The sequence below is a fragment of the Solanum dulcamara genome, chromosome 6 (assembly GCF_947179165.1).
Source record: "Solanum dulcamara chromosome 6, daSolDulc1.2, whole genome shotgun sequence".
Classification (NCBI taxonomy): domain Eukaryota; kingdom Viridiplantae; phylum Streptophyta; class Magnoliopsida; order Solanales; family Solanaceae; genus Solanum; species Solanum dulcamara.
Genome location: NC_077242.1, coordinates 61,912,806 through 61,926,295, shown reverse-complemented (window position 1 = coordinate 61,926,295; position 13,490 = coordinate 61,912,806).

Below are 13,490 nucleotides of genomic sequence, written 5' to 3'. Positions count from 1 at the left end.
AGTTTCCTCCTCAGGCCTAAAAGTTGGAGTCCAGGTTTGTATCCTCATAGCTTGGCCTTCAATGGTCATTCTTTGCTTAGTCCACACAGTTGTGTAGTCCAATTCATTGTCCAAGTCAATGTATACATGTCTGGCATTGAAGTGGGCAATTTTAACACCCCCTACCAATTGAGTTTGGAGAATGAAGCTTCTCCTTATTAGCTCCACCTTAGGCATAGTGCTGCTGAATTTCCCAACAAGGGTATATTTGCATTTTTGAGCTAATTTAATCATGAAATCATCATGGTCATATATCACAGCAGGTAGCCCTTGTCTAGTGGTATAGATAGGGGGAGATAGCTCAAGAGGGGTGTCATTCTTGGCTTGGTTTAACCTAAGCTTAGAGGCAAAGGTTTGGATCACTGTGTATGGGGCAGGGGCAGGGACCTGTTCCTTTCTATTGGGGAAATGATTCCTTTGAGGATTTCTATTGGTATTTTCTACTTGTTGAGGCTGATTAGTCCCAGGTTTAGGAGCTTGGTTATTGGGGCTAATTTTATCAAAGTTGGATGATATCTTAGGGAAGCTGTTGTGAAGGCTAGTAGGCTGATTGTTTCCAGGCTTGCTAGTAGACATAGGATTGTTATGAGTATTACCCTGCACACAAATATTAGCAGCAGTACCAGGGAGCACATTTGCTCCACTGGATTTCAATAAACTAACATCATAGCTAAGCAGATTAGAGGGGTGCCCTGCAACATTATCTCTACCATCATGTTTGTCAGGATTAGAATCCAAAACCTTTTCTAGGCCAAGCACAGAGTTAGTATGGTGTTCTATAGCATTGGAATTTAAAAGTATTTCATTAGAAGAATAATTATACTGACCCTGGTTAGGATTATTAGAGATGGGGTACTTACCTGGAATGCTTTGGTGGAAGCTGCTGCTGTGATGAGTTGAGACTTCATGAGCCTGATCATTACCATTCCTTTGGGGTGTTATGGATTGAGTGCCATTGTCTCTATACTGATGTTGGTTGTGTGCTAAAGTAAGCTCCTCAGATTGTAAGGCCTTGAAACTGTGAGTGTCACCTCCATTTGCGTCTTGACGACTTTTTGAATTCGAACATATGGGAGGTGATTCGAACTCAATAATTTGCCTGGAAAGGTTACCAACAACCTGGGGAACCTTTTGGAATTGGTCCCTTCTCAATTGGGTCGCCGGAGCTCCGGCGACCTCTCCTTGAATGTCGCCTTGACGACTTTTCGAATTTGAGATAATAGGAGATGATTCGATACTGGGTATATAGTTTGGAAGCCTCCCCTTAGTGTCACGAACCTGTTGGCATTGATATTGGATTGATTGGTTCGCCGGAGCTCCAGCGACACCATCATGGCCAGTATTTGAATTCAAATTTGAGGAAGAGGGTAGATATTCGAGCTGTTTCTTTATGGCTGGGAGGTTCTCCCTATCAAGCTGAACACTTTGGTATTGAGCTTGGTCGAATTGAGTGGCCGGAGCTCCGGCGACCTCATCTGACTGAGGGATCAAATTGATATTCGAGGCTTTTGGGATTGATTCGAGCTGGCTCTTGGTACCTGGGAGGTCCTCCACATCAACCTCAACACGTTGGCAATGATTTTGATAGGATATGTATGCCGGAGCTCCGGCGCCGGTGTCGACCTGTTCACCGGCGATTCCAACTCCGGTGAAAATTGAACCAGTAGAAGCGTCTTGCCTAGGAGAACAAACCCCAGTGGGTCCGAGGTCTCGAATCTTGCCGGAACTTGGTCGAATTTCAAGGCGCACCTCCGGCGACTGTGCATTTTCCAGCGCACTAATTGCAGGATCAGTGCTCACGATTTGTGTAGTATTTTGATCCAATTTTTGGACTATAGGTAGTCCAAATGATAAGGAATCAGATGATACAGGTCTTGTGACTCGAATCAATCCATTATTCTTCAAATCAATGATTCTTTGAGCACGGCGCAGCTCCTCCTCAGAAATATCTACAGTGTTCGCAGGTGTATTTTGCAGATTGGAGGAGCTGTGGGTTTGATTTTGTGATGTTGCAACTTGAATCAATCCTGCCTTACTTGAAATTGCTACTGGTTTGTCAGTATTGTTTTGCAGATTCAAAGTACTCTTAGCTGGATTAAAGGTTGATGCTTCTTCAGCTATGTTCTTATTACGGTCCGGTGGTATGTGAAGCTCCACCGGCGGTGGTGAAGCCATTCCGGCAGTCTTCTGCCGATGAAGATGATGAACAGTAGTGTTAGTTACCGTTAGTAGATTGAAAGATTTTTTGTAGTCTGGTACTGATTGTTCAGTTGTCTATTTGTTCGTTTGGAATTTATATTCATTTTCCCATTTTGGAGCTTCTAAAATTTGAAAAGTTGATTTTGGTCAAAACATCAGATAAACAATCTCAGAACAGAATACTGATGATTTCATTATCTCTGAAATGGTCATTTTAGGCTAGTAGCATGGTCGGCACGAGTTCTGAGGCTTTAAGTGCGTGTTTGGACCATTACATCTTTTAGCCTTCGAAATTTGGCATAAGTTTGACTTTGATCAACATTCTTGAAAATTGCACTCAGATGAAAATTTTGTCAGCATGGTTAGTTTTAGAATATCGAGTTTGGTCTAGAATGACTTTCGTGCGCTTTGCGAGGCTTTCGATCTAATTTTGAGGCCCGTTGTGGAATTGGCTAAAAAGACACATGGGTGTAGAATCCATTTTTTTATCAAAATGACCTCGTATGAAAATTTTGATTTTCATTGAATTAAGAATCTCGAATTAGGTGGGGTCAAAAATCTCATTCGCGTGGACAGGATTCTGAACAAATCCCGAGCACCCCATCGGAGACTTGGACAATGCCAAATCTTGATGTTGCAGTGGTTGCAAGTACAAGACACTTTTGTCCTTCATGTTCGAGGAAAAAGGTCCATATTCACGGGGGGCCAAGTGAATTGGTCTCCGCATTCGCAGGACCCTAGCTGTGTTCGTGAAGGATTATAGGTTTGCCTTTTGCATTCGCTAGAAATCTGCCATGGTCGCGGAGGCCAAGGCAGTTTCCTTTCACGTTCTAGGAGGCCCCTCCGCATTCGTAGAGGTCTGGATTCCCCCACTCCATATTGGCGGGCCACTTTGGCCGTGTTCGTGGAGGTCATTTGGGTTTGATCTTTTAATTAAAAAACAGTCGCGATTCAGCTCATTTGTTAAACTTCAAAGCTTCATAACTCGAGATGGAGAGCTCCAATTTAGGTGATCCAAAGTCCCAGGTGTTTGAAAACTTCGTGGTTGATCATTCGAAAAGTGTTGGGGAGGCTTTGGTTGAGGTAATTTCAGTAAATTAGTTGTTGTCATGGTTGTTTTCCATATCTTTAATTGTGAAAAATTGTATGTCTCATTTTGGGTTGTTTCGATCCCCCAACTGTATTCCATTTTGGGAAATAAGTTCAGAGAACTAATTAGAACCTTTTTTGCAGAGTCAATTCTAGAATTTCTGGTATGGGCCACACTCGTTTTGGACTCTAAAATGGGTCTGTCTCCCATTTTAGTAAATTTAGTGTCTAAAATATTGTACTTCTGTTGTGAACCTATAAACTCGAACCATTCTTCATTTCATATAGACTCGAACTGAATGACTTCTAATTGTATATATGAGTTAGGATCAATTCCTAAGTATTTGAAGAGTATTAGATGTAGTTTAGGGTCATAAACGATCTCTAACATCAAGTCAAGCCCAAAGAATTTCTATTGGTTAAATTTTTGTATGAAACCGTATAAGGGTTAACTTCAAACGATCATATCTCCTAGAATATAACGAAATTGGTAGCCCATAACCTATCAAATTAAATGTCTTTGAGTCTTCTTTCCAACTCCACCAATATTACATTTTTTGGAGTTCAGAGTAAAAGGTTATATCCAGTTAACCAGAAGGATACGCGACCATTCTGCGTCGCGAACTTGGCCAATTTAGGTTCAACTTAAATTTTTGAAAAAAATAAACTATGGGGAAACAACTTCGCAGCGCGGACTTGTTCCACCCTAGTTCAAATTTTTGCTTGTTTTCAATTTTTGGGAGGGGCTTTTCGATCTTTTCCCTACTTTTCTCAACCTAAACCACTACGTTTTAGGGCTAAAATCCACCCCTTATTAGTATCCTAGAGGTGTTTTCTTCTCATTCACCCCTAGAGCTTTTGAGAGAAGAGATGTGAGAGGATAGTATATGATTAGATTAGATCGGATTGTATATGATTGGATAGTATGTGATTGGATTGAATTGGATTGTATATGATTGGATTGGATCGGATTGTATATAATTGGATTGGATAGTATGTGATTGGATTGAATCGGATTGTATATGATTGGATTGGATGGATTGTATGTGAATGGATTGGATCGAATTGTATATGATCACTCTGTCTAAACTGTATTATTACTTTAGACTTATGACAACTTGATTGAGTCACTCTTATCTTTCTGATTTGAGATATCTGGACTGATATTATTCTACCTTGCTGCATGTTTCATTCTGCCATATTACATACTCATATATTCCACGTACTAATGTCCAATTAGACCTGCATCATTTCATGATGTAGAGAAAGGTTTAAGAGATCATCAATAGGCGCACCATTGAGGATCTGTTCACACTCAGTCTATTAGTGAGTCCTCCCCTACATTCGGAGGATACCACTTATGTTATTCTTGCGTTGAGTTCAGTCTTTTCATTCTGATTTGAGGTAGCCATGAACCTATCATTGGCACAAATTAGATAGTAGTGATAGAGGATTCATAAACTAGATAGTGATGGATCAATTGAGTATTTTATTTCCTTGAATTTTTCTTGTCAGACTATTTTTATGACATAGATTGGAGTTCGATTTGCTGGTACATGGCCTTTGTTCCTTGCTAAATTGTTGATTGGGATTGCCCACCTAATTATCTCGTTATTTTAAGTCTTCCACTGATTGAATGAATGAACGGATGTGTGATCGGGAAAAGTGGTTCACTTCAGAGCCAGTAATGGTTTCTAAGTGCCGGCCACGTCTAGGGTACCCTCCCGGGATGTGACAAACTTGGTATCAGAGTACGGAGTTTGAGAGTCCTAGGGAATCTATGAAGCTTGTCTAGTAGAGTCTTGTTTATGGGTGTGTTGTGCACCACACTTATAATCAGGAGGCTATAGGACATTAAAAATTATTTTTCTTTCATATTTTGAGTTTGTGTGATAGAGTTTAACTCTATGAAAGTTCCCTTCTAATACGTGCGTTGCTCAAATTCATCTGATTAACCCTTATACTCAAGGTGGTTGGAACAGTAAACCTCATATTCTTATTGATGAGTTAAGATAAAGTCTTGAGCTTTCGATAGTAATGAGTTGATCAGGATGAGACATCGATGTTTTTCCATCTCCCATATTCCTAACACTTCAGTCGAGGTGATACTCTATTCCTTCCATGTGTATGAGCACCATGCCCATGGCCTAGACCCATGCACCCCCATATTGATGCATATCCATGTTGAATTCGAGGATGAGAATTGATGATTTCATTCAACAATCCTGATTTTGTCTTATGAATCTAAGAGTTTTCAGCCCTATGTTACACGAGACATGACTTGAGTTTCACAATATGTACAGTTCCATGAACTCATGAAAGGCCCTGAAATGCTAAAGAGATCATATTAGTTATGGATGTTCCCAGATCAGACTTTCTTGAATGAATTGTGCTTATGACTTTTTACTCTAAATGTTTTCAGTGATTCTTTCTTTCCAATTCTGATAGCTATATTGATGATAGTATACTGAGTTGAGTGAGAACAGATAAGGGAGAGTGAGTGTTTCATGATTGTGATAGTTTTGTTGTACTTGTCTAGTTAAGGATAGAGGTGTAGAAGAGGAGCGAGATGAGACCCTGTGATGTGCAATAGATAAGTAAGAGTATGTTAGTATGTCTCTAGGAAGAGCTCATGCAATAATGAAGGTAGAAGTGTTAAAGTGGGCCTAACAATTATTAGATGTGGTTAAGGTGGTTAGAGTGATAGGCTTGAGTGTGTGGTTGTCACTATAGAGTGACGGTAGTAGGCTATTGATGACTTTTGGGGGAATGATTGGATGTACGTGAAGGGTGTTATGAGTCTTGGAAAGAAGGGAAAGCTTGGGCACCGATATATTGGCCTTACGAAATTGTGAAGAGGAATGGGGATGTCACTCATGAATTGGAGTTACCTTCTGAGTTAGCCATCTTTCGTCCGGTGCTTCATTACTCGATGATCAAAGGAGTGCTTGGGAGATCCTTTGTTGGTAGCTCCCATTGAAAGTGCTAAAATCAAGGATAGTCGGTCTTATGAGGATGACATAAAGACTAAATATCCACTTTTATTCGTGCCATCAATGATGATGTTGAAAGTAACTTCCTATTCTTGATTCGAGTTGATGTCTTCTCTCTTGATTTCGACGGTTGATGATCTAGATGTCTAAATGATTCAATTGATAGAGTTTCGATGTTTTATTCATGCCTAATGATGAGAATATTGAAGGTAATATTCCTACTCTTGACTTGAACTGATTTGCCTATTCTTGAGTCTGAATAGGTTATTGTCTAAATTATTTGATTTGGTTGATTGGTTGATTGGTTGATCTGATTGAGTCTAGATTTTTATTCATGCCTCGAGTCTATCTCTGGTTGATCTTCATTTGAGGATGAATGATCCCAAGGGGGAGATAATGTAACACCCAAAAAAAATTGCCAAGACTCAAACCATTCTTCATATGCATATAGACTCAAACTGAATGACTTCTAATTGTATATATGAGTTAGGATCAATTCCTAAGTATTTGAAGAGCATTATATGTGGCTTAGGGTCATAATGGATCTCTAACATCAAGTCAAGTCCAAATAATTTCTATCGGCTAAGTTTTCGTATGAGACCGTATAATGATCAACTTTAAATAACCATATCTCCTAGAATATAACGAATTGGGTGTCCCATAACCTATCAAATTAAATTTTTTTGAGCCTTCTTTCCAACACCACCAAGATTGCATTTCTTGGAGTTCAGAGTAAAAGGTTATGTCCAGTTAACCAGAAGGATTCGTGACCAGTCCGTGTCGCGGACTTGGCCAATTTTAGTTCAACTTTAAATTTCGAAAAAAATAAACTATAGGGAAACAACTCCGCGGCGCGGACTTGTTCCACCCTAGTTCAAATTTCTGCTCGTTTTCAATTTTTGGGAGGGGTTTTTCGATCTTTTCCCTACTTTTCCCAACCTAAACCACTACATTTTAGGGCTAAAATCCGTACCTTATCAGTATCCTAAGGGTGTTTTCTTCTCATTCACCCCTTGAGTTTTTGAGAGAAGAGATGTGAGAGGAGGGGAAGAGCTAGGATTCAAGATCTTCAAGCCATGTCTTTGATTTTTTGTGAGATAATCTTCATTCCAGGTATGTAAGGCTACTCATAACATTGGATTGAGTTCATCCTCGTGCCCTACATCTTTATTCGTTGAGTTGATTGAGTTTGAGGTTCCATGAGTTGAGATCTTAAGTTATCTATAAATTCTATTGAGTTTTTGTATATAAATTCATATGTATTGATGATGTCTTTGACTTGAGTATTTGAGGTATACATTCATATATGCATTCACATGAACCCAAGATGAGATTTTATTTTTGTCATAATTTGTCTTGAGGTTGAGATTTATAGTTTCCATGTATAAATAAAGTATTGCTTTCAAAGTGAAATAATGCATATTTTAATGAGTATTGATGAAATTGAACATAGAATTAAATGAGGATTTTAGAGCAAGATGTTTGATGATAATGTAAATGATGTTTGTTTTTTTAAAAATAAAATGATTGATGAAGAGGTAATGTTGATGATGATGTTTTGAGATGGAGTGGATTGGAGTATAATGTGACTAAATGATATAATTTGCATAATTTGATTTAATTGGAGTCTTATGAGGATTTTGAGTATAAATGATCATTTGAGAAGGTGTTTTAAAAATGATTTGAAAACTTTTTGCATAAATTATTTATGCACTATTTTGAGTTTAAAGAATGATTATTTTCATCTTTGATTTAGAAAGAGTTTAAGCATTAGTTGAGTTTGAGAAGTCTCTTAATTATTATTTTGATCATGAGTATTTTGAGTATAAATGAGTTGAGTATTTTTACATTAAAACGTCTATTTTGAGATTGAGTTGAGGAGTTAAAATTATGTTTTAAATGCATTTAATATTTACTGCATTGATTGAGTTTGAAAGCATAATTTTGAATGTCTTAAAAGATGATGCATTAAGCAGGAGTCAAGTTGATGTCTTTAAGCATTTACTACTTTGAAACATGAATATTTCCTCGACATAAATAATTATTTTGAGGAAGAGTGATGGGACTGCATGATTGAGTTGAAAGCATGTCTTAAATGAAAATATTAATGATTGTTGACTTGGAGTCCTGATGAGTCATGAATGAGTCTTGAAAGAATTTCCTAATTGAATGAAGTTATGATTGAAATTGATTGAGTTTTAAAAGAAAGTCCAATGAGACCAGATTGATTGAGTTTTGAGAAAGGTCTAATGAGACTTGTCAAAATGACTAGATTGAACTGATTGGATAGAGTTTTATGAGCATTGAATCTTGGGAGGAGTATCGAGCACGAAGGTCGAGCGTGATGGGCCGGAACCCTCATGGGAAGGGATTATTTCCCACTAAATGCACAATAACTACGTCGCCAAATATAGGAGAGGATTGAACCGTTAAAGTTGAATGTTTCCCAAATTACTGTCCTAACATGATAGGACTTGATTGGTTATGGATTCATAAGTGTTGATTCGTTCCTAACCTTGCAAGGTATGAACAAACGTGGAAACAACGTCGGTTTGTTGTACTATCACTGGCTCATAAGTGATAGTTGTCGTATAAGAACAACTCCTAAATTGAGTGGATTGTATGTGATATGATTGGTTCGATTGAGATTGTAGATGATTGAGTCAGAAAGATATTTCTAAATTCTAATTTGCATACATGTTGAGTCGAGTCTTTGAGTTTATTATTGTGTTGATTAATTATGATGTGATTGGTTTGATTGGTATTGTAAATGATTGAGTCGATTTGTAAAACTTTTCTAAATTCTAATTCACATGTCTATTGAGTTGAGTTCTTCGACTTTATTTGTTGAGTTAATGATATGTGATTGGATTAGATGATATGTGATTGGATTGAATCGGATTGTATATGATTGGATCGGATTAGATTGTATATAATTGGATTGGATGGTATATGATTGGATTGAATCGGATTGTATATAATTGGATTGGATCGGATTGTATGTGAATGGATTGGATCGAATTGTATATGATTGGATTGAATAGGATTGTATATGATCACTCTGTCTAAACTGTATTATTACTTTAAACTTATGACACCTTGATTGAGTCTCTCTTATCTTTCTGATTTGAGATATCTGGACTGATATTATTCTACCTTGACGTGTGTGTCATTTTGCCATATTACATACTCGTACATTCCACATACTAACATTCGTTTGGACCTGCATCGTTTCATGATGTAGAGACAAGTTTAAGAGATTATCAATAGGCACACCGTTAAGGATCTGTTCACACTCAGCTTATTGGTGAGTCCTTCCCTACATTCGGAGGATACTACTTATGTTATTCTTGCATTGAGTTTAGTCTTTTCATTCTGATTTGAGGTAGCCATGAACCTGTCATTGGCACTAATTATATAGTAGTGTTAGAGGCTTCATAGACTAGATAGTGATGGGTCAATTGAGTATTTTATTTCATTGAATTTTTCTTGTCAAACTATTTTAATGACATAGATTGGAGTTCAATTTGTTGGCCCATGGCCTTTCTTCCTTAAGCTAGATTGTTGATTGGAATTGTCCACCTAATTATCTCTTTATTTTAAGTCTTCTGTTGATTGAATGAATGAACAGATGTGTGATCAGGCCAAGTGGTTCACTTGGAATCCAGTAAAGGTTTCTTAGTGCTGCCCACGTCTAGGGTACCCTCCCGGGGCGTGACAACTTGTGAGCATGTTGACTACCTTATTTTGATCATCCATGCCTTGTGACTTTGTAATTGTTATTTTATGATGTTATTGAGCATGTTGTCTTAAGTCTAGGCTTAGACTAGTATTTACTATAGACTTGCGATAATTGGATCCTTTAGGCTTTGATTTTATTCCTACGTTGATTCGGATGACTTAGCTCCTTATAGACTGTAACAGTAGAATTGGGTCTGGTAGTTTGTGCATTAAATTAGGCGTTGCCTCAGCTTTGATGACCTTCTACTCTTCTCCCTCTTTTATGGCCCGTACATGGACAAATTGGGTTTTTGGGCTTCGCTCAGCGATTCGAGATTAGGTTCGGTTCAAGCTTGGAGTGATTGGTTGATTAACTATGAGTGGACGTCAATACATGGTGGTTTTTCAATGACGATATGACATGATCTCATTTTCCAACCACTACGCCGCAGATTCAATGTCTGGTCATGCTTCCCTCTTATCCTCTATGGATATGACCCACCTGGCTTCAGACTATTTCCCCTTTGAGACACATCCATGGTTTGAGGTTCGAGAAATAGACTTCATAGCTGGGTTGTTCATACTTGATCATTGGCGATTACTATTGATTTTCCCCTTTGAGACACATCCGCGGTTCAAGGTCCGGGTGCGGGACTTCTTATTTGAGCTGTTACTAGGCTATTCTCAGTTCGAGGTCTGGGCTATGCTTTTCTGGCTCTGAACTCAGTTTTTCACATTCTTAGTAGTTTTAGAAATTTTGTGTACCCATCGGGCTTATAGGGGTTCGCTTGGATTTTTATTTAACTTGCACACAAGTGCACCTTTTGGGCTTATAGGGCCAGCTAGGTTTAGTTAGTTGTACTTAATCTTTTAGTTTCTTACACTCGTGTGCATCACCTTTACTTTCTGTTGATCTGTGTTTCCTAAATTCTTTCTTTTCTTATTTCTTTGACTTTTCAAGCTCAATCGGCCTATGATCCCTATTGGGTACCTATATTTTTGGTACTCATACTATACTATGCATGTGTTTTCGTGATATAGGTTAGAGTATTAGTTACCAGAGCACTGATTCAGGCCAATTGCAGTCTACATCGGAGGCGAGGGTGAGCACTTGGTGTTTTGGGATCTTCATGTCTCCATCTGTATATAGTTGACTAGCCTTTTGCTTTTTGAGACAAGACTTTATTTTTGTGGTTCACTTTTGGAACTTTATCTATTTTGTAGAAGCTCTGTACTTATGACCTCCAGAATCTGGGAGGAATCTACATGCTTTATTTTATATATTTGATCTGCTTCCACTTATTCATGTTAGTCCTATTATTGTTTTATTATTGTTTAGTCTCTACCCTTAATCCTATTACTCGCAATTTTGGGATACAGGTTGGCTTACCTACTAGTGGGTTATAGTAGGTGTCATCATGATTCAAGGGATCGGGCCGTGATATTTATGGCTTGTAAAAGCTTTTATAGGTAGTAGATAGGGTTCATAGATCAAGGTTTATAAACTTGAAAATTTACATTTAACAAGACGAGTGGAATTTACGGATCATGGAAAATTTACCTGTCACGATCCAAGCCTAGGGCCTAGGCATGACACGGCGAATAAGACACTCGGAGGTACCTCACCTAAGCCTCTTAGCATTCATTAAGCATTTTATTGGTAATGATAAACAAATCAAGCGGAAACAAAAGGGATGTAGGGCTAAGGGGCTTCACATTTAATAAGAGTCAAAGACAATATAACATCTTTTTTTATGTCCAACCATACCTTCTACATTAAAGACTTGGTGGGGGCTAGGACATTTCCCTAGCTCACTCTCAAAATAAGTGTCAAGAAATGCCTTAATAAAAGCCTTAATGTTCTACATAATATAAGCTTAGAATAAAAAGAATGTTGTTCCTGAACCATGGGAACTCACCATAAGAAATCTTCAAACTAATTCGAGCTAGCCACGTAGAGGAGGTCGAGGAGCGACGTCGGTTCCTACATGGTGATATCATGTAGGAAAAAGTATGCGTTAGTACTTTGAATGTACTAAGTATGTGAGTATGCTATGAAATGAAGAACATAAGAGAGACATGAGTAAGCAATATGCATAAGTGAATGCATGAATTAGACATCATCATATGAAACCCTAAAATATTCATTTTGTGGGAAAGTGACCATAACCGATATTTAAGACCATGCGAGCTATTACATGGAATTCAACATAAGTCCCTACATTGGCACGGGGAGACTACTTGCCGGGTAGAACTCCATTCAGGTTACATTCAATTATTTAATATTTGGTGGCTACAAAGGCCTAGCCGATAAGGGCTCCTATGGTGGCACATAGTTAATGCAACATGAGACTTTACTTAAGAACCCCTTAGGTCGAGTCCCCATCTACATGCTACATTCGGTGCTAGGTCAAATCCCATAAAATAATATTTATATATCATAATAACATAAGCATTGTATAACTTTAGACATCAAATCATAATCAGTGGACTAGCTCTTTAAAAGCTTTGGTTTATAATATCATCATGACTACCATGCCCTATTTACCGTTCTACTAATGAACCTTGATTTATAAGAAAATTAGGTCTACAGTCAGTGATGGCATTTCGGGTACCAAGCTAATCAGACCTTCTATTTAGGAAAAATGTTCAAAAGCATTGACGGCCTATAAGGAGGTCAAACGTGTCATATCATAACGTTAAACATTTCATTTGATTCAATGTGAGAATTGTCCTTTCACATTAAAATCTTACTTTGGCTAAGAAGACCTTTCATCAATCAATCATTCCATAAAGACTCCCCTTCATAAGCATTTACTTCATAACATTCATTGGAGTCAAAATTTATTTCAACTTTACTTTATCATAGGAAACTAGGTGGGTTCATTTCAAAAACACTTTCAAATACATTTAAAGGATACTTGTATGCATGAGAGTGATATGAATGCATCCAATCAAATATCTTAAAAATAACCCACCATATGCACTTTAAAACTACCTTTCAAACCTTCATATATGAACATTAATAATCCATCCATTTCATATAGATAAGAATCAACATAAGTCAATATAGGTAAATAAACTTCAACTATTCAAGAATCTATGCATTTGGAATCGTCGTATGAAAATCCATAAAAACTCATCACTTAAAATTAAGAGTCAATATACATATATTGATATAGGAGTAAATAAACTTTAAATATACCATAATCTATGCATTTGGAACCATCATGTAAAATCCCATAAGATTTCACCATTTAAAATTGATATACTAAGTTGAGAAAATATTTGGGCTCCATGGATGGAAGAACCCATGAATGAAAACTCACATACCTTAGAGTAGATTTTGAAGAAATCTTGATGTTAGGTCCTAATTTGAGAGTTTGGATCCTTGAGTTTTGAGATCAAATCTTGTTGGAGATAATTTGAGAGAGATGAGGATGAAGATTA